Raw genomic sequence first — 22031 nt, 5'->3', positions numbered from 1 at the left:
CCATTCTGAGGGAGCAACAACGAAGCAGCATAAGACACCTTTATTCTGAACGTACTTTTGTTTTAATGTACTTCTATTGAGAAAACTGAGAATTTAATTTGGGCTTTACTACAGTGCTGCATCATTAACTTCCAAACACCTCTAGAGCTTTTCCATTTCCCTGATTCTATTCTTAAACCTGGAATTAGACTGCCTTTGCCTTGAGTTCAGGTGCAGCATGTACGTCAGTCTCGCACAGCTGTTCTACTTCTCTTCCTTTAGATAAATGTCCTATTTTTCCTTCTCTCTTATTTTTTTTTTAATTTCTCAAATGTCTGAGATTAATCATCTGTCCCAATTCTTATTTTCACATCTGAACAATTAGCAGAGGACTGAAGGCAGATGTCATATGACAACATGTGAATAACAGAGATGGTTAAGAGAGAACAGAAATAAATTTTAGGGATGTCTTCAATTCTTTTTAATTCTACTTTGGAGAAGACTTTAAACCTTAAAAATCATAACCCTCTACATAATTTTGTGAAACCTATCTTTTACTGGGAGAGGTTTGGTTTTCATTTCATCTTCTCCACCACCTGTTATTTTTACCAGTACTATTACAAGGATCTCATAAAACTTTCAGTAAGGAAGGCTGTCAAAACAGACAGAACTCCATGAGATATTTAGCTTTCAATGAAATGGATTTTTCTACTGCAAACCACTTTTTCTGACTAGCCTGGCTGAATGATAACAACTGTGACAGATCTCTCATATGGGAAGATTTAAGAGAGTGTATCTGTCACATGTATATTCACCTTAGTAACTCCTTGTTCTTGTAGTAACAAGATCTTTCTTATTCTCTCACCAGGCTCTACATCATCACCTGAAATGGAACTTGGGTGTCAATGCCAAACTTGAATCAATAAAGAGCTGAACTACCTGTAGTGGTGCCAGAGGTAATGTTTCAATTAATCTTTCAGAATTAATGTCTGCCTCATTTCCAGGAAGTCCAGAGGGGTACGTAATGGACCCATTTTGTGCTATTTAAATAGGATGAGAAAAATGGTGCTTCTCTAATTTGGGTTACACAACTGCAGGAGCATTTGGGTAGGACCAACACCACCCTAAGCCAGTTTGATGAAGGGAAAGAACAGTGAAAAGAGCAGTCCCTCTTTATTCTCTTTTGCAACCAGGAAGAAAAGCAAAGGAAAATGCTGTGCCTTTACTTTGGTACCACCAGCAGCACAAAAATTTGCTGCAAATTCAGCCTAAAAGTAATCACTGCCCCTGGTGACTGGTGGATTTGTTGGAATCCTCCAGCTGAACTGCTCTCAAGGTCAGGAATATTTGCAGTGGCATCTAGCATCCAAATCAATAGGAGAGAATGAGAATTGTTGAAAACATGTAGATATTTCCAAGTCAGTGATGGTGTCTGCAAAAGCTTGGGCCCTGTGAGCTCTGTCATTGAAGATATAATCAAATCATGAAATTCTGGAATGGTTTGGGGTTGGAAGGGACCTTTAAGCCCATCCAGTGCCACCCCGTACCATGGGCAGGGACACCTTCCACCAGATCAGGCTGCTCCAAGCCCCATCCATCTGGGGCCTCCCTGTCCTGCAGTTACTTTTGTAGGAGTCAGGAGATTATAAAGTGCCTGCAGAGGATGGGGAGCAAGCTTTCTTCTAGCCTTGTTGAAAGCACTGCTATTACTTGGTGATTTCTTCCATTGTGAACACAGGAGTGCAATGATTGTTTGCCTGATGCTTGATTGTGGTTTTGTCAATACAGAGCTCTCACTTGCCAACGACTAAGAAAGTATCTCATTAACTCTTTTTTTTTTTTTTTTTGTTTACTATTAAATATGTTTGAGTCTCTCTGCTCTCCTGTTAAGCCAAATAGCAGGAGGGCTCCTCATTACTTCATTCATTGTTTAGTAACAAAGCCCTGTAGGAGTCCAAATGAGTGGCTGAGTGTCACAAGTGGCCCAGTGGTTCCAGCACAGCCCCTTGTCACAGCAAAACACTCCATGTGCTGCCTGCAAGCAGCACACTGGGACTGCCACTGTGCAGTTCAGTCCAGCAGCTGCTGGAGCTCAGAAATTCAATACAACCCATTGTAAAGTCACCACAAAAGGAGGCAAATGGATCTGGAGTGGTAGAGCTTCTCTGCAATTTAGTATTGATTCATAATGAAGGCTGTTCATTAACATCAGGGCATTTTACATTTCTTTAAGGATTTACAGTTCATTCTTTGAGATCCAGTGTATTTCTGAAGAAGTCAAAGTGATTTCAGAGCTACAGCATTCCTTAGAGTCTCAGCTTAAAACCACTACAAACAAAAGGGTTGTTTTCTCAGATATTTATATTTTAAAAAGAAAAAAAAAAAGAAAAACCCAGGGAAATTATTTAATATAATCTGAAAAAAACATTCAGAAATTATTAGAATCCACCACTGTAAGAACAGCACATAGGCAGAATATTCTTGCTTGAGATTAATTTTCCTTCTAAAGCTGTTTGGAGTAGATTCCAAAGCCTGGCATGCTAATGGTTAAGGGGGGGATCTCACAGAAGAAATACAGACATTTGTTAAGAGGATGATTTTGCATGAAGCATTTCCATGTGCACAGGAAGCTTTATTAAGGACCAAACCTAAACCAAAGTTTCCTTTCAAGATCGTGGACTTCTAGAGCAGCTCTGGGCCATTGCATTTTCCAGCTGACAATCTCAGGGGCTCTGTCAGAAGTAAGTAAGCAATCAACTGTATTTTTGAAGGGGTGACATGCTTATCAGTAGAGAGACACTTATACAAACAACAGCTCTTGAAAGCTGGTTTGGGATGAGGGAGTGATTTGGCCTTTTTTTTTTTTTTCTAAGATCTGTTGAACTATCGTGGATGCTTTTCAAAAGCTCTGTGCAATTACTGCCAACTTCTGTTCAAGGCACTGACGTTTATGAACATTCTGAATCCATTTATGAATTCTGTACATGAAATATTTGAGCTCAGACTCATCCCAACAGGAATCTGAGAATTAGGCACAAGCTCAGGTATTTAATTAGTGATAAGGAATAGTATTTGAAATATAGAAAAAAATTCTGTAGTTGCTTATGGCCCAGACTGAGCATTTTGTGCATTTCTAAGGCAGTCTTATATATTTTTCTAATTTAACCTTAGCAAAATTTGGAAAATCATTCAGAAAAAAATTTTGTGACTGGCAACATAGTTATGTCTAGAAGACATTTTACTTTTGTGACTCTCATCAATCAGGGTGAGACACAACCCTAAGCTACCGCAATGATCAGTAGAAAACCCCAAAACAATTAAAGGAAGCTATCAGTTTTGTTACAGAGTCTTAAAAATACATCTAGAACTTCCTAGGGTGTTAAACAGTCTCTCAGCACCTACCCCTCTCTTTCTTCATAGGACACGGCTTTTCTACCTCTTTTTGTATCCAACTGATGAAAGCATCACATGAATAATTAATGGAAAGCACCTGCAGGACATGGAAGATTTGAAATGAAATCAATCAATTGGTATCTGCAATTCATGTTATTAACTTTCAGAATCCAGTGAGGGGAGAAAGAATGACCCGCATGTTCCTCACCCAATGACAATGTTTTTACAACCTAGGCTGGAATTCAGCTTAGTCCCAGAGCACTTAAATGCCAGCAGCGTTTCTTCACTTTTCTGATGCTGCCATTGATACCAGACTGTGGCCATAAGCACTCGTAGAAAACTCAGTTAAGAGGCAGCTCCAATGTAGTTTGCATCCTACAAGGCAATAAATGTTTCCTCTTGGGCACCTTATAAATTCTAACTCTCACTAATAACAATATTATCACTGCTTGATGAGGGAAGGCTAATAAATTATAACAATAACCAAAGCAAAAATGATGCTCTAAAACACAAGTGAATTAACTGTTTCAACAGAACAGGATGAAAAACAAGAAAACATTAAGAAGGATAAAACCAGGACAATGCAGTACTTAAAAATTTGGGTCACTTCAATCCTCCAAGAACCAAAAAGCGTCCAAGTTTTCTCTATTTTATAGGAAGAGAAACCCATCAGATCTCGTCATATACATGCAAAGGAAGTATTGAACAAAAATATTGACAGTTAAATACTAAGTATACTAAATCACATGTTAAAAGGAAAGATTTGGTGATTTGAAAGTTTTAGAATAATTTGGTGATGCAAAATCTCTAAATATACACAGTATACCTCATGCTACATTAAACCAAACCCACTGCAATTTACTCCTGCTGCCAAAATATGAATTTTTGAGATCACTTGGGAGAGATAAGGCTTATCCAAAACTGCTAACCGACAAGCATTAACTGTCCCACTTGAGTCTGCTATTGCCAACAGGGTATGGCACTATATTAATGAAATGCATGGAGGGACAAACAACACTTTTTTGGCTTGTTGTATGTTGTCTCTAAAGATTTATCTCCGTGCTTGTCCATTTGTATTCACTGTACGAGGTCATGGAGCCCAGCACACCCAGAGGGACAGAAAATGGGGCTGCTGGAACACCATTTATCCCATTTTCTTCCAGCAAGGCAGCACTAACTATCCAAATGCAATTGCTGGCAGAGGTTGGTCAGTCTGCTTTGTTCTTGCAGAGCTTCAGTGCCTGAACCCTCCTGTATATTTTATTCCAGTGTGTCCCAACTCTTACATTAACTAACCAAACATGGTTTTAATATCAAGTTGTATCACAAAAAGATTATGGTTTAAACCACATGTTTCTACTTTATTCACAATGGACAGGAAAGTGGATCATTTCCTTTCCCTTTGAAGTTTGCTGCAGACCATTTTTTAGTTTCCAGAGTAAATATGTAGGAGAAAGTTACAGAGAATTAATGATCTCGTAGTCCCTCTAAGGACTTTGAAATAATCCGGTAGCTCTCACTAAATTAATTATTGAATTTTCTCTAATTAAAAATTGTTCATAAGAAATGGCTCCCAACAACAGAAGGAAACCTTGACATACCTAGAGAAAAACTGTGCCTGCACCTTGAGTGTTCGATCACCAAAATATAGTTAGAGGAACACTTAACAGGCCTCACAAAAGCCAAAAAATCAAAGGTGTTCTGCAGGTGAAATAAATTTATTGATTACAGTTAGTCGAGACAGATTTCCTTAACTTGTGACTAAAAATGTCCCTTTTTCTCACACTGCAAGATCTGGAAATGATTTGCACTTAGTGCAGGCTACTACTCCTTTTTTTGTCTTCGTCCCATTGCCTGTTTCAGTTCCCAGCACAATTTCTTTAGGAATTCTTGATTTTTCGTGTGGTTGGTTGGAGCAACATGGCACTGGGAGTGGAATGATGTCTATATTTGACTGTTCTAACTTGGAGAAAAAATTAAATATACAAATAAAGATGAAACCAATGGAGGCTGGTGGTTTCCTGGTAGTAGCCAGAATAGATACATTTATTTGTGGGTGCATTGCCTTTTTTGTGTAAATGTACATACTTCTGAAATGAAAAAAAATTTATTTAGCAAAAAATTACATGAGTAACACTTTTAATTTTTCCATGTTCACTGTTAATTTAAGTACTTGGTGTAATTACTGTACAATTGATAAAAGCTCATTTTTTTGTTTTAGCTGCGCAACCTTTCCTCTAATACATGAAAAATGATACCTAAAGAGAGACCAAAAAAACCATGAAATTAAAAAATTACATTTCTTCTTCAGTTTCAGGAGAGTTAAATTTTCTTCTGGATGTTTAAAACAGACAACTTTCAGGCTAAGAGTAGTGATAGAATACTTATCATTGGGTGTGAAAAGGCAGGAAAGGAGCCAAAAATATTGAAAAAAAAAGTTTGCCAAGTCTTTTGAAGATGTGAGGAACAGCTCTACTTTAGACTAGTCACAAGCATTGTTCTGGCTTTTCAGATTTGGTCAAACTAAACTTCAAATTAACACAGGTTGTGACTTCCCTAAAAGTTGGTGGCTACCAATTCTAATCAGGAGCTTCCTGATAGAGAAATTCTCTACTTACTACAGAAATAAGAAATTCATGTTAAAAATCTCCATGCCTTTGAAAGAAAACATATATTTGCGAGAAACCTCTCTCCTCTTCTAAAAGGTGTCTGATGAAAAAAATATATGAGTGCTACGAGAAGATATTCCTGCAGAACTGAAAGATGTAATTTTTCGTGCACCATCAAATTGCCAAAAGCTGTCATTGGAGGAAAATACTATTTTAACAAGTGGGATTTCATTTTCAACTGATTTAAGTAATAGCTTTAGAGAAATGTTTAGAAAAGTGTTGTGAACTTGCATATACATTCTATATTCCATCATGATTGTTCAGCAAGTAGCAAGATAGTAAAAATGATATATCAGAATAATATAGTAACGGTGCTGGAATGAATGGTTCAGACTGTGACATATTGAATATATTGTGTATTTCAGATGAACACAGATACACAAAGATGCTCTTGTCAGTGCAGGAGCAATTTTTTGCCATTTGAAAAATATAAATATTGACTCATTATATCCTACTTTGCTATTAAGTCTCAGTATACACAGATACTATATTATCACATTAAAAAAAATTAAAACCCATTGAATTACAGAACACTAAAATAAATACCCTATTTTCAACCAGAACTTATTCAGAGCTGCCTAACCATGGGAGTTTCATTTTGCAAAAGACTATTTTAGCAAAATCTTTCATCTGATCTGAAGTAATTTATTTTCCAGTGAGAATTTGAAGGAAATTACATTCTGAGCAGTGTCTGTAATTCCTATGCAAAAGTGATCTGCAGGAGCTGGTGAGTTTTGTGTGCTAGAACTCAATCCGCCTCAGGGCATTGTTTTGCAGAGCTGCTGCTCTATGTTTTGGGTTAGACACATTCTGAAATATATGAAAATGCATTCAAGACATTCAGGTTTTTTGGTTAAAAGAGAACCTTTCAACTTTTATTAAATCAGGCACATCTAGATTAACAAGTGTTACAGGCATTATGCTTTAGGCCTGATTGAAAATTCTTCCAAGTCAATAGGAGTCATTTCATTGATTGTGAGTGGGGTTGTAACACCCAGCAGGCAGAAGTAATGGACCTTGAATTCAATATGCTCATTGTTTCTTTTTTTAAAATTTTATTTTATTTTTTTATCATTAGATAATTTTCACTCACTGTATTTTTCTGTTCATTTCCCTGTGTCCCATCATTGTATCCTGACTCTTCTTTTTGCCTTCCATTCCTCAAGGTCTCATTGGGATTTTTGCTGATGCATGACCGGTATATTTTTTTTCCCTTGTTTTTTTTTGTTTTTTCTCCCTTCCTTTTATAATTAATGTCCTATGATTTATGAGTAACTCAAGGAAAAAAAACTTCACACTCTTGCTTTCCTGGTTAAGAAGCCTGAGAAGGGTAAAGAAAGAATAATGGAGGCTGCATAATAGGTAACAGAAACTTGTTGTGAACTTAAAAATGTGCAGATGTTTAAAATTAATATCACAGAAACATGGAATATCCTGAGTTCAATGGGACCCACCAGGATCATCAAGTCTAACTCCTGTCCCTGCACAGATACCTCAACAGTCCCACCCTGTGCCTGAGACTTGTCGTTTCCAGTCTGGGAATGACATTAATTAGGCTACCTACAGTACACAATTATTTATTAACTAACTCAGTGTAAAGCTATCTTGTTAGAGAAAGGAAACCAATGGTAAAACATACAATTGAAGAATAAAATCTAAAATTATTCTAGCAAGGAATATGAGGATTTTAATTTTTTTTTGCATTCCTTTTCTTTGGGCCTTTATGTTGAGGGGGACAATAAATTGTAACTGCTCAGCAGGAGCAGCAGTAATTTGTGACCAAGGATTGATCTGGGATCGGTTGGGAGATGGATCCAAGGCTGGGCTGGGATGCCCCACACTCCCACTTTTGGTGTTGGCTCGTGGTGCTCCTTTGCAGTCACTTTGTTGTGGCAATATATCTCTGTTCAGTCTATTGATGCTTTTCATTTGTTTGGGGTTATTTTTTTAATTGTTTGTTTTAGGTTTTTTGTTTGTTTTCTGATTTGTTTTTTAAAAATTCTATATTTAAATGCAAGTGTATATTTAATTCACCTCAAGGGCTAAAGTAAGAATTCCCAGCAAAAATGCAGAGCCTCTCATTACATTTAGAAATAGAGACTCTTTACATGAGTAAAGAAAAGAAGATGAAGTGTTTTTCCTTTCTGTCTCTTAAAAAAATCTCTCCTCAGAAATATGTAATTTTTTTAAATTGGAAATATACTACTTTAACATGAGACTTTCTCCTGTCTCCCACTTAACTTTTCTGCTTCAATTGTTTTGTCCCATTTTTCTCTTTCTAAAGAAACCAAAATACTCTTTTCAGAAAGGCAAAGAAATTAGAATTCCATTCAATGGTGTAAAAGGGCTTACTTGGGGTACTGAGGTACTTTTCCCAAGTAATATGAAATGCACGTGAAAGAACCACTGTAAAGGCAATAATCACTGAGAAGGCTCAGAATTTAAAGACACAAATGATCAGGCATGTACCATAACCTTGGATTTTTTCCTGAGTAACAAGTATACTTTTGTATATGAATTGCTGTAAAACCAGAGAAATGAGAAAGAAAAAGAGAAATAAACTGTGAAAAGCAATTCTTTATGCAGTTCAATGTGTGTATAAAATCCCAGGAGCACAACTCTGGGTAAAACTCACAATAAAAGTTGTACTTTCTGAGATGTTTAGAATTCATTCCAAGCAGTATGGAAATACTCTCTAGAAGAGAGTCCTAGTCCTAGTCCTAGTCTATTTTCAGTACCACTTACACTAATCTTTGTAGGTTTTTTTAAAATTAATTTTATTCTGGCTATGTATATTTCTTTCAGGAATCAATCCAGAGAACACACAAGACTGTTGATAAAAATTCAAATAATTTAAACTAAACGAACAAAATAAAAATAGCCTGGAAAACTAAAATTAATAAAATTATGGAATTTGGTTACGTTTGTATTAATTTATAAAGTAAAGGCTTCATTTCAGCATGTATTTGCTTAGTATGATTTATTTTTAACACATTTGAAGAGTATTCTCATTTCAGATGTTCATTAAAAAGAACTTTTTAAAAGTAAGACAAATTTTCTCATTTCATCTATAAGAAAAGTGGTTCTTTCATTATTACAATAGCAAATGTTATAGTTCCCCAGATATGTGTTTTACATACTTAGATTTCTCTAAGTTAGTATCCACAGTAGGTGTAACATCTGAGTTCAACTCATAGATGAGAGTAAAATATTCCTGCTGTAGTTATTTTATATGGATTCTTTGGTACCTAATAAAATGCTCTTCTTCAACAAGGCAGTACTTCATTTTCTGCCTTCTGTCATGCCACCTATCTTAGCAAGAATTTAATCCTTTTTCAAAAAACTTCTGAAGTTTGGCCAACAGGTTATAATATTCTATAGCCAAGGGAAGTCATAAACACCTGTACAGAAAGGGACAAGACAGTGAAATAGTTACATGATTACAGTTACTGTATTATGTGACAGAATCACTCTTACTCTCTTCAATTAAAATTCTAAGTGGAAAAGAAAAAAATGACACTCCTACTGTAATGTTTCTACCATAAGCATTCAAGTAACATTCAGGAATCTGCGAGATCCTTGCAAAAATATGGATGAGCACACAGAGTTCTTGGCACTCAGAGATTAAAAACATAATGCAGATGTGTTTTAAATTCATTCATTGTTCTTAGGTAATGAGAGGAACAATAGATGCAGTAATTAATAAATTGTAACAGTGTGAATTCCTGTGTTTTCCTCATCACCTCTGCATCCTGGGGAAGGTTTGTGCTGCAGGGACGTGGTACCACCCAGGACAGTGCTCAGGACTGATTGCCTTGGGTCACTCTGTGACAGGGCTACAGCAAGGAGCAAACAGGGCGAGACAAACTAGGACTCAGAAATGAGCTACTCCTGTGCTACCTCCTTGGGTACCTTCAAAATCAGTGGAAGTGGTTTGTCCTAACACTGTCCAAGCTCTAGAAAGGCTTTAGAGGTTCTGGATTCCCTTTGAGAGTCCAGTTCATGCAGGCTCAGCCCAGAGTGGTGTTTCTGCTGGGGAACTGAGCTCTTTGCTGGATTTAGATTCTCCTGCCTGTTTTCCATTTAACAGAGTGCTGCTATCTAACAGAATCCTGATTTGGCCCAGAGCTCTGGTTCAGTGCTGTGTTTTGGTTAAAGGATGAGCACAGTGTTAATCCCACACTGATGGCTGGGCTGCTCCTGACCTAAGGAGTTGCACTGACCTAAGGAGTTTTCGGCTTCTCCGGCTGCTCTGCCAGCAGGTTGGCTGCAGGTACTCAAAAGCTGGGAGGAGATAGAGCCAGGACAGTGTACCCAAGCTGCTGGAGGGTTATTCCATGCTGGATGATGTCATGATGAACAATAAAAGGTGTGGGGGGGGAAGTTGCAGCCACTACTCAGCTGGGCACTGCTCAGTGGTGTTGAGGGACTGCGTTGTCAGCACTTTGTGTATTCTTTCTTCATTATCGTTATTGCCCCTTCATTTTCTTTCAAACCATCATTTTCTCAACCCAGGAGTTTGGACTTTTTCTTCTGCCTCTCTCCTTGATCCCAGTGAAGTGGGAATGAGTGAATGGCTGTAATGTTTAGCTGCCTGTCAGGTAAACCACAACACCCAATGTGGGGCAGGAAGCTTGGAGATAATGATAAACCTGACCACAGCATGTTAGAAACAAAACCCCACATTTTTATAATAATTCATTATATTATTTTAATAGTTTCTGGTCACAGTCTTTATTTATTTGATCTCAGACTTGCTGTGCTCACTCCCAGAGTTGTGGTATGTATATTCAGCTGCTGTGAATGTTCCCTGCTGTGCTGTTTGCCATCTCTGGGGGCTGGGTTAAGGTTATTATTTTTCTGTACTGTGTAACACTGGCTCATGATACGATAAAATTACTGGTTGTGACACTAATCTGATATTTGTACTCAGCATTATTATCAACACTGCAGTTCTGGAAATATCTCTTGGAAATTATTAATAGCTTCTCTCTTTACCTTTTCTCCTCAGAGCCAATCCATTCCCTCAGTGTCCCTCTCACAACTTAAGGTCTTTCTCTCCAGGGCACAGAGATTTCTGCCCCTAGGGCAGGCTCCAGGGCTCCCACAGACAGGGAAATGATTTTTCACACTCTTGTTTGACATACTCATGCTGGGAAAACCTTCAAGCATAGCTCAAGCCAGAAAGGTACTGGGGAATATTCCCTGAGAAAAGCACAACTGGAAAGAAAATTAATAGCCTTTCTTTAGATGAATGCAAGAGAGAACAAGAATTAAATATTTTTCTGTGAAACAGCTATAAAGGGGTGTTACCATGCTTTTATACTATTCAAGGACCTTTGAATAGCCAATTTATTTATTGTTCAGCAAAAGTTGATGTAAGTAGCTCACTGCCTTGAAAACAAAACTTTGCATGCACTGGCAAAGTGAATTCCCTTACAACCTCAGCCTATGGTTTCAGTTGAGACAAAGTGCCAATTGACTTAAAAAGCAAATAAAAAATGCTCTTACCCCTATGTTCAGTATAAGAAGGAGCAATATTTTACAAGGTCTGTTAAAGTAGCTCCTGGCTCCTGGTGCAATATTTCTGACATCTGTTATTTCAACCTGATGTTTCCATTGGCACTCTAACCCTTCAGCCAGCCATGAAAAACTGAAAAATGACTTTGTGCAATTGAAATGACAAATACAGATCTACAAGATCAGCCTTCAGCAAGAGTCAATGATCATAAATCCCATGTTTCCATTGCTTTCTTGAAAAATTCATGATGCAGTTTGGCTTGCCTTTCAAATGAATGCTGAACACATCATCAGCAGAAGGACTCCGGAGCTCTGTGGGCAGTAAACCCTGGGTTCTTTTAGATCCTGAACATTTGTCCCAGTGGGAAGGTTTGGAGCTTTACAGAAGCTTGTTGGACAGCAATTTATTACTTAATTTAGGCTCTCTATTATGTTTTTAGTGGGGATTAGTTATTTATGGTTTATTCTGTACAACTGGAAATAAACTTAGGCTGCTGAACCAGAGCCATGTCATTCAACCCAATGTGGAGGTTTGAAATCACCAATTTTTACACAATAAGAAGCAGGAAGGGAATATGAATATGAAAATAAGATAGGATTTTCTTTTGACAGGAAAAGGAGGGAAAAAAATCCCACAAATAAAACCAGGAATACTTCTAGATTTCAGTTCTGGAATGAAACCCATGCCTTTTTCCTGGGGGATTAGAAAAGCACTAATTCTGCTTTTCCCATCTGCTTAAACACTGGAGTTTTTAAAAATGGTAAACATACAAAGAGTAATGTGTACCTAGATGGTGGTTTTACTTCTATGCTTAAAAAACACCCAAAATTATAAGATCAAAAATGTTATAGAAATGTCAACAATAATAAAACTACTTATTTTCAACTGTGAACTGGTAGGGCCCTTTAAAAACTCTTTTAAAATCTTGGCAGATTCAATTCTATCCCTCTCTCATAAACAGTGAAAAAAATTAAACTGCATAAAACTTTCTGGTGCTTTGTATGAGCAAGGAAAATGCAGAAATATGGTTGTTTAGAAATGTGTAGGCAGGAAAGTCATCATCCTGGTAGCTGGAGAGTGGGATTTGCTGAGGGCTCTGAAATCCTGCTGAGCTTATTTCTTTTCAAAAAAGAATATTAAAACCAAAAGAAGGATTGGTAACTGTGCTGGAGAAAATACTGGTCTTCAGCAGCAGCAGAAAGCAAAGCACACACCAGTGAAGCACTGAAAGAAAATTTACAAGTAGGGAAAAACCTTGTGTAAGAAAGTCACACAAAAGTTGAAAAGAAGCTACAGTAATTAGAAAACATTTTCAATCATGCTTGCTCTGCATATGTATTTTGTCAAGATCTATCCTGGAAATGAGTTGTCTGATCAAGGTTAGAACCCAAAAATTCCTAGGAATTCACTATTTGAAGAGGGAGGGTGAAGCAGAGGTCACAGATCTCATAAAACCAGGAATTATTTTTTGAGTGACTTGGCACCACTTTTAAGTATATTAGAAATTAAATCTACTTATATTTATATAAATTTTTTTTTTTTAATGGACTGATGCTGTCTGTCACTTCTGAAGGTGATGTGTAACGAGGCATTTGTGATTGGTGAGACTTGTTTTAAATTAACAAAGTGTCAACATGCTACATTTGAAAAAGCAACAGATAGATTAAATTTGGAAGGGATGGATTTTCTTCTAGGGAAACAAATACTGTGTGATGCTTGAACATGGAAATATTAAAAAAAAAAATAAAATTGAAAAAACCCAAAAAACCCCCACATTCAGATTATTGAAACTTTCATGCTTGCACATCTCTATGGGGCCAGTGAATTCTAAATCCAGAACACAAAGTTTTCAACTGATTATCTCTTCAGGCACTGAAAAGGAAGATTAATCCTTTTTACTTCATTTTGCATTGCATCTTTTATGGGTATGTGTGCAAGAATGAAACCCAGAAGGGTTCCTCAGGGAGTCCTTCAGAAGTTTTCACATTATGGGACAGGATAGTTAAATACAGTTTTTCTTTTAGGTTTTTTTTTTCCTTTTCTAAAATGCTATAATATATAGTATGTAATAAGCATGGAATGCATTATATTACATAGGTATATTAATTTTTTAGCTGTCTATTCTTGTAAATGTAGTTTAGAAATACCTTTATAAGTTTTCTTAATTTAATTAAATGTAAATTAGAAATGTAAATGATTATGCTAAGGCTCACAGTTAACATAAATATTTAATTTAACCCCTTATTTTTTAACTAGCTGGTGCATACCACAGATAGGATTTTAAATAACAGCTGATGTGACCTTTTATTCCCCAACTGATCTTTAAACCTAAAATATTCCATTTTCATACCATAAGCAGATGTTTGCTGAGCCTGTGTGTGCAAACCACTTGTCCCAGTGACCAATTAGAGGTGGGCACATCTGGGGGGCCTTCATTGACTCATGGCAGGAGATGAGCTGGTATATTCCTGAATAAAACACGACTGAGCTGCTCATCTGGGCTGGTGGGAGGTAAGCAGAGAAATCTGATTTAGAACTCACCCAAGAATGTGCAAGGTCGCAACTCTACTAAAAAATTATACAGCAAACAACTAAAGCAAGTGGAAAAAAGGTGATCAGAGCAGCTCAGAGGAAAACCTGCCTACATCAGATAGTGCTGGTCTTTGTTGTCAAACAGACTTTAATTAGGTGCTGCTCTTTAAATCTGCGCCCTTTGAAGGGTTGGCTGTGACACTTTCACAGCTGCTGGTGTGGAGAGCACATGGACATCCTGGTGTCCAGAGAGGGCATGGCAAGAGCTGCTAATTCAACCTTTGGTTACCACTTCCAAGTATGGAAAAGGGCTGCCAGCTTTCTAAAGAAATGGGACTTCATGTCCCAATCCCACTGGTGCTTCTCAACTGGGATGATTCAAATTAAGTGGGACGCCCAACAGGGGAAGGAGCTGACAAGGAAGGTGGAGAGAGACTCCTTCTGAGGGCCTGGAGTGACAGAACAAGGGACAGTGCTTTGAGCTGAAGGAGGGCAGGTTAGATGGGATATAAGGAGGAATTCCTCCCTGGGAGGGAAGGCAGGCCTGGCACAGGGTGCCCAGAGAAGCTGTGGCTGCCCCTGCATCCCTGAAGTGTCCAAGGCCAGGTTGGACAGGGCTTGGAGCAACCTGGGATCCCTGCCACAGCTAACCAGAAGACTATTTTCCTGTTGAATGGATCCTATCAGATGCAGCAATATATTGCCTACAAAAATTGCTGCAAGACTTATTATCAATGAATATTTCAACCCTGGTAAGATACGAAGGTCTCACACTAAGGTGGGAATCACTGATTCTGTGAAAATATAGAATAGGATTTCATAGAATCACAGAACCATTAGGGTTGGGAAAGCCTTCCTAGACCATCAAGTCCAAGCTGTGACCGATTTCAGCTTGTCACCCAGACCAAAGCACTAAATTCCATGTCCAGGCCTTCCTTGGACACCTTCAGGGGTGAGGATGTCACCAAATAAAATGACTTTTACGATTTTCTTTTTAATTTTCCTTTGTACTGCCTTTCTAGAGTATTTATTATAATATTTATATTATATTTAATATTTAATGTAAATATAATTAGTATTTAATATACATTATGTAATGTTTATATTATTATTATTATATTTCTATTTGAAAATGAAAGTAATTTTGATGGCAAAAATGTTACACCGGATAAACCTCCAAAGGGATTCTCTGACAATGAATGTGCTTCCTTGTAAATGATTCCAGGCACAATTTTCATATTCTCTTCTTTAACAAACACAACTATTAGGAGCACTTGAACATCATGACATCTTCTTTAAGATGACAATACAGCCAAAGAAGGGAAAACGTGCTTTGCAGATTGCAGCCTAAAGGGTTTCCATATAAGATATTTGAAAGTTTTTTTATTTGTTTCTGGATGGTGTTCTATCCAAATCAGGTATATAAGATTATTATTATTATTTTAAACAATGCTGGGACTAAAGATGAAGTTCAATTTGCAGGTGATGTCTGCAGTCTCACGTAGGGGTTGCCAGTGCTCTGTGCAGCAGAGAGCTGTCTGATCTGACGGGTTAGATTGAACCTGGCAGATTTATTTGTCAGGAGAAGGCTTCATGCTTGGCCCATTTAGAATATCTCCAGTTCTTACCCTCTGCCACAGCCCACAGAAGCACTTCACAATTACTCTGGGTTAAAATAGTACTGTAAAATGGGCCAGTCCTTGAACAAAGGCTGGGCTGGAATTATAACAATCATTGTAGTCTTGCCCTCACAGCAAACAGAAGCTGCCACTTAAATACATCACACAAAAGGCAGAGTCTAAGGTTCCAAAGATTTAAAATATTTAATGGGAAAAGAAGAAAATTATTCCCAATTTTAAATATTCAGGAACCACATTCTTACAGTAGGAACAGGAGAAAGACAGGCTTCCCCACAGAGTAAAACAGAGCAGATTTAACTTGTGTATTTTAAGATGCTGGCATTCTTAACTGAGCTTTCCAAAGCAGCCTAAAACTCGACAACCTGAAAGTCTACTCCAAACCATCCTGGTATAGAGCACCAGATAAATGGTTTAAAGAGCACACAAAAAAAATCTTGTCCCTGGTGTTGAGGATCTGCATCAGTAACTCACAGCTTTAGCCTACTATTCTCAAGCCACTGCTAGTGCTGGAGAATTAAAATAATGCAGTATTGCAAATAACAGTCCCAGGACTACGTATCATTTTTATTTGCATTTCTTGCAGCCTTTTGGCATCTTATTATCCCCCTGGACACAAGGCCAGTAACCTTAATGAAATACCAGGAGATATACACAGTTCTAGCACTCTTAGTTTAATAAAAAAATGCTTTAAACTTCTTAGTGCAGAGCACTGGTTGTTTGTAAAGAATTCCACTTGGGAGAGCAGCTGGTGCATCAGTGAACCCAGTGCCCTTGACTTTATGTGCTGCCTATTATTTTGGGAAGCAGCTCTGAAATACAAATAAATAGCAGACACTTTTTTGGAACAATTACCAGGATAAATGATCATTTACTGAGTCTCAACAGTTTTACAAACATTTCCCAAGTATTGCTCAAAGTATCCCCCCCCACCTTCTGTAAACACAGGCATGAAATTGCACATCACGTTTGCTAGGTCATGCCAACTTTGGTGTGTGCAACTCGCCTGGGGGAGCACAGCCTGCTCCAGATGCTCTGCCTGGGCTCCTGAGCCACCAAAGGGAGTGGGATGGGCACGGAGAGAAGGGAGCTACTGCAGGAAGGAGCTGTGGAGAACAATCTCAGATGTAGGAATCCGGATTCCCTCAGTCTCTGCATGTCTTGAGTCCAGCTCTGGGCCCTTCCTCACACCCTTAAAGCACTCAGAATGGTAAGAATGCATTCCAGCAGTGACTACAAACTCACCAACATCAGGTGTGGGAAGAGTGAGAGCCTCAGACCCTAAATAAACTGGAAGGTAACAGACAGAGGAATGACAAGGGGAAAAGATGAGACCATGGAATTACTTCCCTATTAATTATGCCATGGGTCCACTGGAGCTACTGTGCATGTTGCAGAGAGGTGTCATTGATAACACCACAAACCTTCAGGGCCTGATGGAGCAGAAGAATTTCCTGTGAGCTGTTTGTGAGTTATTGCAATTTTGTCGCTGAACATTTCCAATAAGTGATTCTCTAACTTAATGGAAAAAAGATCTCATCTTTCTTAAATGAGCTCTTCCTTCATCATGAACAATTTCCCAAGCTCTGTTCCTGATGCCCTGCAAGTCACAGCCAGCGTGCCAGTGACACAGCTTCATTCTTTTGATGAAGTCTTTCAATAATCACCTTTGCCAGTAGGCACATTTTTCCCCCCCACAGATACTCCATTCTTTCATTATTTTCTGGATTAGGACCAGATTCTTTGTCAGCCAGGGTTTTCCAGGACCTCATCAATAAAACTCTGAATTAGCAGACATGATTCCAAAGGAGGTGTTTGATACTATCATTCTTCCAAGAGTATTCCCATGCCTTTGCCTAACAAATTTCAAGAGTCATTTTGTGATACATTGTCCTTTGTTATCACAGCAAAGTGAAACCCTACAGATTTTAACCCACACAGAGACATTTAAATTCTACTCTTCTTAACCTTTGAAATGGAAACTATTTTCTTTTGCAAGGGTAATGTACATTTTAGGCACTTGACACTGAATTTAGATAGCCCTGGAAAAGAAAAGCATGTTTTTACAAAACTTACAGCAACCTTTAGAAAAAATGAAACTAAAAACTGAATTTTTTGAATAATGAATTATTTCTGGGGAAGACTGAGAAGCTGATTTGTTATTCAGAATGACTGACCTACTGCACTTCTTCCCAGTGAGCATCGAAAAAATGTAATTGGGCTTCCTAACAATGCTATTTAGCATCAATGTGCAGTTAGAGGCTTCATTACTGAAGCTCTGGATACAAGTGACTTGGTAGCAGTCTATCAGCATAGTCTCCTTCTACACAACGTTTTGAAGTTAACTGCAAAAGAACAGAACAATTTAGTGCATAAAAAAATCCATTAAGGCTGTACAATATTTGAATGAAGCTGTGTTTACAAAGGCACTTCTCACAAGAACAAGGAATATTTCCCTTTGTTTGCAGTTCAGAACAGAGTCGGTGCATTCCTGCCCCATCTCCCAGCCCCTAACTTTACAGAAATCAAAAGAAATTTCCCCCTCACGTCCTTGACTCTGCAGTCTGCTTAGAACTCAGCCTTCAAAGTGCACCTGTGAATCTCAGTGTTTAGAGGAATATGTAACTGCTGGCTTTAGCATTTAGCCTCGTTCATAAAATACACAGTCTATAACCATCCTGCAATTTAAATGCAAATAATATTTAAACAAGGCTAATCTGGTGAGCTTTTGTGTGTAGAGTGATATATGGGATGGAGATGTTTGAGGTGCAATAGTTTACTGCTCTGAATTCCTTTTCACATCAATCATCTCTCCACATGCATCAACAATTAAAATGGTTCATGGCTGCAGGGACTATGACAAACTAACTTCATCATTTAAATGCCCATGATAGCACCTTTGAGCATAAGAAGCTGATAGGAAATGATAAAATGTTAATTATAAGTTGTAAGCAAAACCAAGTACCTCTATTTATCAGTGACCTGCTGATTATGAATAGAGCTTGTTTGTACAGCTGCCATACATACACCAAAACGTGCCCAAGCACAAAATGTGCCCCACACGTGGTGGGGGCTGCTCTTATTTAATGTTTTCTGTGCAAATCAGAACAGCCAGCTCTGTCTGTTGCCAGGGGAAATGTTTTTATACTTTGCTTTCCCATCTTACCACAAGAATAATCGAGTAACATTCTTCCACCTGGAGAATATATAAAGAAGTTATTCATAAAAGTCAAATTTTTCACCTTTTCCTAAACTGGGCTTGCCATGGGTGTGTCATGATCAGCCACTCCTCTCCAGGCATTTCCTGCTCCTGTCCAGTCAAAAAGGACTGCTGGCACTCATTTTTCCATCTTCCAGATGGCTCCTGAGCTTTGCAGGGTCAATTTAAATTGATGCTGACACAACCCAAAGAGGGTATTTTTCTTCCCTGTCCTGCAATCATAGTAGTGAGTCTGGGTTGTGCTTAAAATTATTCTCCACTTTCCTCTCCCTTGGCTGTAAACCACTTCTCACTGTGGCCATGTTCTAAAAAATATCATGAGTCCCTTAGATGGTCTGTTTTATTTGAGCTGTAGAAATGAACTGCAAAACTGTAACAGGAATTGGAGAGTAGAAACATGTTTTTCTTGGAATGTAGACCTAGAATGGATTTTTTTTTTTAAGTAAAAAAGTAGGCTTGACTGTTAACATGTTTATACCTTTTTACTATGAATATAAACTCACCTGCCACAGGACTGTTTTTCTAGTGCATAATTCCCCATGCAGTTATAAAAACTGATACTAAATCTATATAACAAGGTGACCTTTTTTCAATCCCAAGAAGCACCTGTGAGGTAATATTCTATAACTTTGCCTTATTAATTCATATTTTTAAACCTTTATCTCTACTATTTTTTAAAATTAAACCGGTCCTTGCCTCACCATAGTTCCTTATTATAAAAGTCACATTTATGCCTAAAAAAACTTCCATTTTCCTTTTTTCCCCACCTTTTTTTTTTTGTTCTACAGCTACTTTCTGAGAAGCTAATCAATACCTGGAATATTTGCACTTCCACACTGCCAAATCCAAGAACTGTGGGCTGCCTGTGAAACTTGGAGCAAAATCATGACCCAATGCAGAGCAGCAGGAGTTTTCAGGCTTAAATCCTTGTGTTTGTAACCAAGACAAGAGCAGTGGGAGTTTGGAGATGAGCAGTGAATAAGGAAGAAAAGTCACTCTACAACAAAACATCATGTCAGGCCAATATGAAAAGGAAAAGGGACCTCAAAACAAAATGGAGAGAAAGCATTCCTATGCTTCAGTCTCAAACATGAAAAAGAAAAAGGCAAAAAAATCTGAAAATGAAATGTATCCGATGACTATAGAGATTTAAAAAAAAGTCCTCTCATTGAAGTTCAGTACTTTTATTCAGGAATATATTACAAAATAAAGCTACATCTTTAATACTGCCAAGATTTTCTGCTTAAGTGTTTTGAGGTCACTGCTTCAAGACCTCTGAGTTGTTTGGCTCTTGGGTTCTTTGGAGAAACAAGCCAAATTGATATGGTGAATTCTTGTTCCTCCGTTGCTGCTTCTTTCTTGTTGGCCTGACTTATAAACCTGATAACAGCAACTTGTTCAAAATATCTGCACAATCCATCATCATCTCAGCTGTGCACAAACTTGTTCTAAAATATAAAGGAAAAAGTTACTTCCACAACTCCTAATTCCTAATTTTAGCAGCAACTGAGAAAACTTGAGTTTCCTGGTGTGGGCTCAAATGCAGGAAGGCTGCATTTACATGAAAATGTAGAAGATTTGCAAACAGAATAAATTTGATTAGAGAAAGATGGTGAGATATATCCAGTGTCATGTAATTGTTCAGTGTCCAGCCAATGCTGTTGGATAACAATGCACTGGACTTGGACACAGAATTTGTTAATATTTAGGCTGGTAAGGTAAATGTATCCATTGAATGAAGACTACTCGGAGTAAGTCCATAGCAAGAGCTCACTGGTCTTCTTGGAGCAGAGGGAAGAGCAGAAAAGGTGGGAGAACCTGGATCTCTTTGAAATCATTAATCTGACCCTGTGTCATTGGCCATTTTTCCTGGAACATTTTGTTTGGAGAAGAGCATTTTTGAGCACGTTACACGAAGCACCCTGTCTTTTCTTGGTATAGAATTAGATTTTTTGCTGTTACAGGTGAGCTGAAAATGAAGAAATGGATGGTTTAAAATGCAATTAAAGCACAGCAGGTGTTTGGTTTGTTTGTTTGTTTGTTGGGGTGTTTTTACACATTCTGAAGTCAAAGAGGATCATGTAGATTCTATGTGAATAACATTACCATGCAGAGCAGCAGTTTTTCCTTTCTTTGTTGTTTTTTGTTTGTCTGTTTGTTTGTTTTAATTTTTGTTTGGGTTTTTGTTTGTTTGGGGTTTTTTGTGTGGTTTTGTTGTTCATTTTTGTGTGGTTTTGTTTGTATTTTCATTTGTTTGTATTTTCATTTGTTTGCTTTTGTTTTGTTTTTTAACATTTAAAGAATAAAATAGGTACTTATGTTCGCATCCAACTTCTGCAGCAAAGGTAAACACACATGTAATGAGACTTCTGAAAAGACTTGGAAGAATTGTATTTTCCCCTGAGTAACCTTTTATGATGGTCACAATATGTTGCTCCCACTGTTACATAAAGTTAATGATAAAGAAAACAAATTAAGAAAAAACATTAAACAAAATCAATAGACATATCAATTATTTACAGTCTAATGAGGGAAAATTCTCTTTGAACTGAGCAGGATCTATGGCACACATATAAAAATCAATATGCTGAAGTCATACAGCTGAATACATAGGAGCTCTTCAGAAAATGAGTAAATTCTAGAAACTGACAATTCCACAAGGGGTGGCCATGATCCATGATTTGTTCTTGTGATCCTGGGATTTGTTCTTGTGATCACAATGTTTGAACATGAAAGGATGTGTCTGTTGTAACCCAGTACACCCTGATCTGGGAAGGGAAGGCGTCCCTGTCCATGGCAGGAGGTTGGAACTGGATGATCTTTAAGATACCTTCCCACCCAAGCCATTCAATGATTCTATGAATTCTGACAAAAACAGTAATTAAGTAAATTCTTTCCCTACCCCCAAAATGCATTATTCTCTAACTACCCTGTCCCAAATGGCCCCACAATTACTTGTAAGCCAGCCTGAAGTTTTCTTCAAAAGGATAGCAAAGGTTTTTAAACTTGGGATCAATGTCTCTTGATTTGGACCCCTGCAGATATTTTTATTCCATGATTTTATCTTCCTTCAAAGCTGA

The 22031-nt window shown here is 37.8% G+C and overlaps 1 long non-coding RNA gene across 2 annotated transcripts in view; it reads left to right on the top strand.

Annotated features, from left to right (window-relative positions):
• Window positions 1-22031, top strand: part of LOC117000325 — a 54916-nt gene that overhangs the window by 14154 nt on the left and 18731 nt on the right. Inside the window, exons 2-3 of one of the 2 annotated variants that reach the window (XR_004418743.1) lie at window positions 848-935; window positions 19740-20033. This is a non-coding gene — a long non-coding RNA (uncharacterized LOC117000325). Of the gene's footprint in view, window positions 1-847; window positions 936-19739; window positions 20034-22031 lie in introns of those variants that run through there. The other variant, XR_004418744.1, reaches the window with a different exon arrangement.

This window comes from Catharus ustulatus, chromosome 9, assembly GCF_009819885.2.
Source record: "Catharus ustulatus isolate bCatUst1 chromosome 9, bCatUst1.pri.v2, whole genome shotgun sequence".
NCBI classification, from domain to species: Eukaryota; Metazoa; Chordata; class Aves; order Passeriformes; family Turdidae; genus Catharus; species Catharus ustulatus.
The sequence above is the reverse complement of the archived record's forward strand: the minus strand, read 5'-3'. Positions and strand labels throughout refer to the sequence as shown.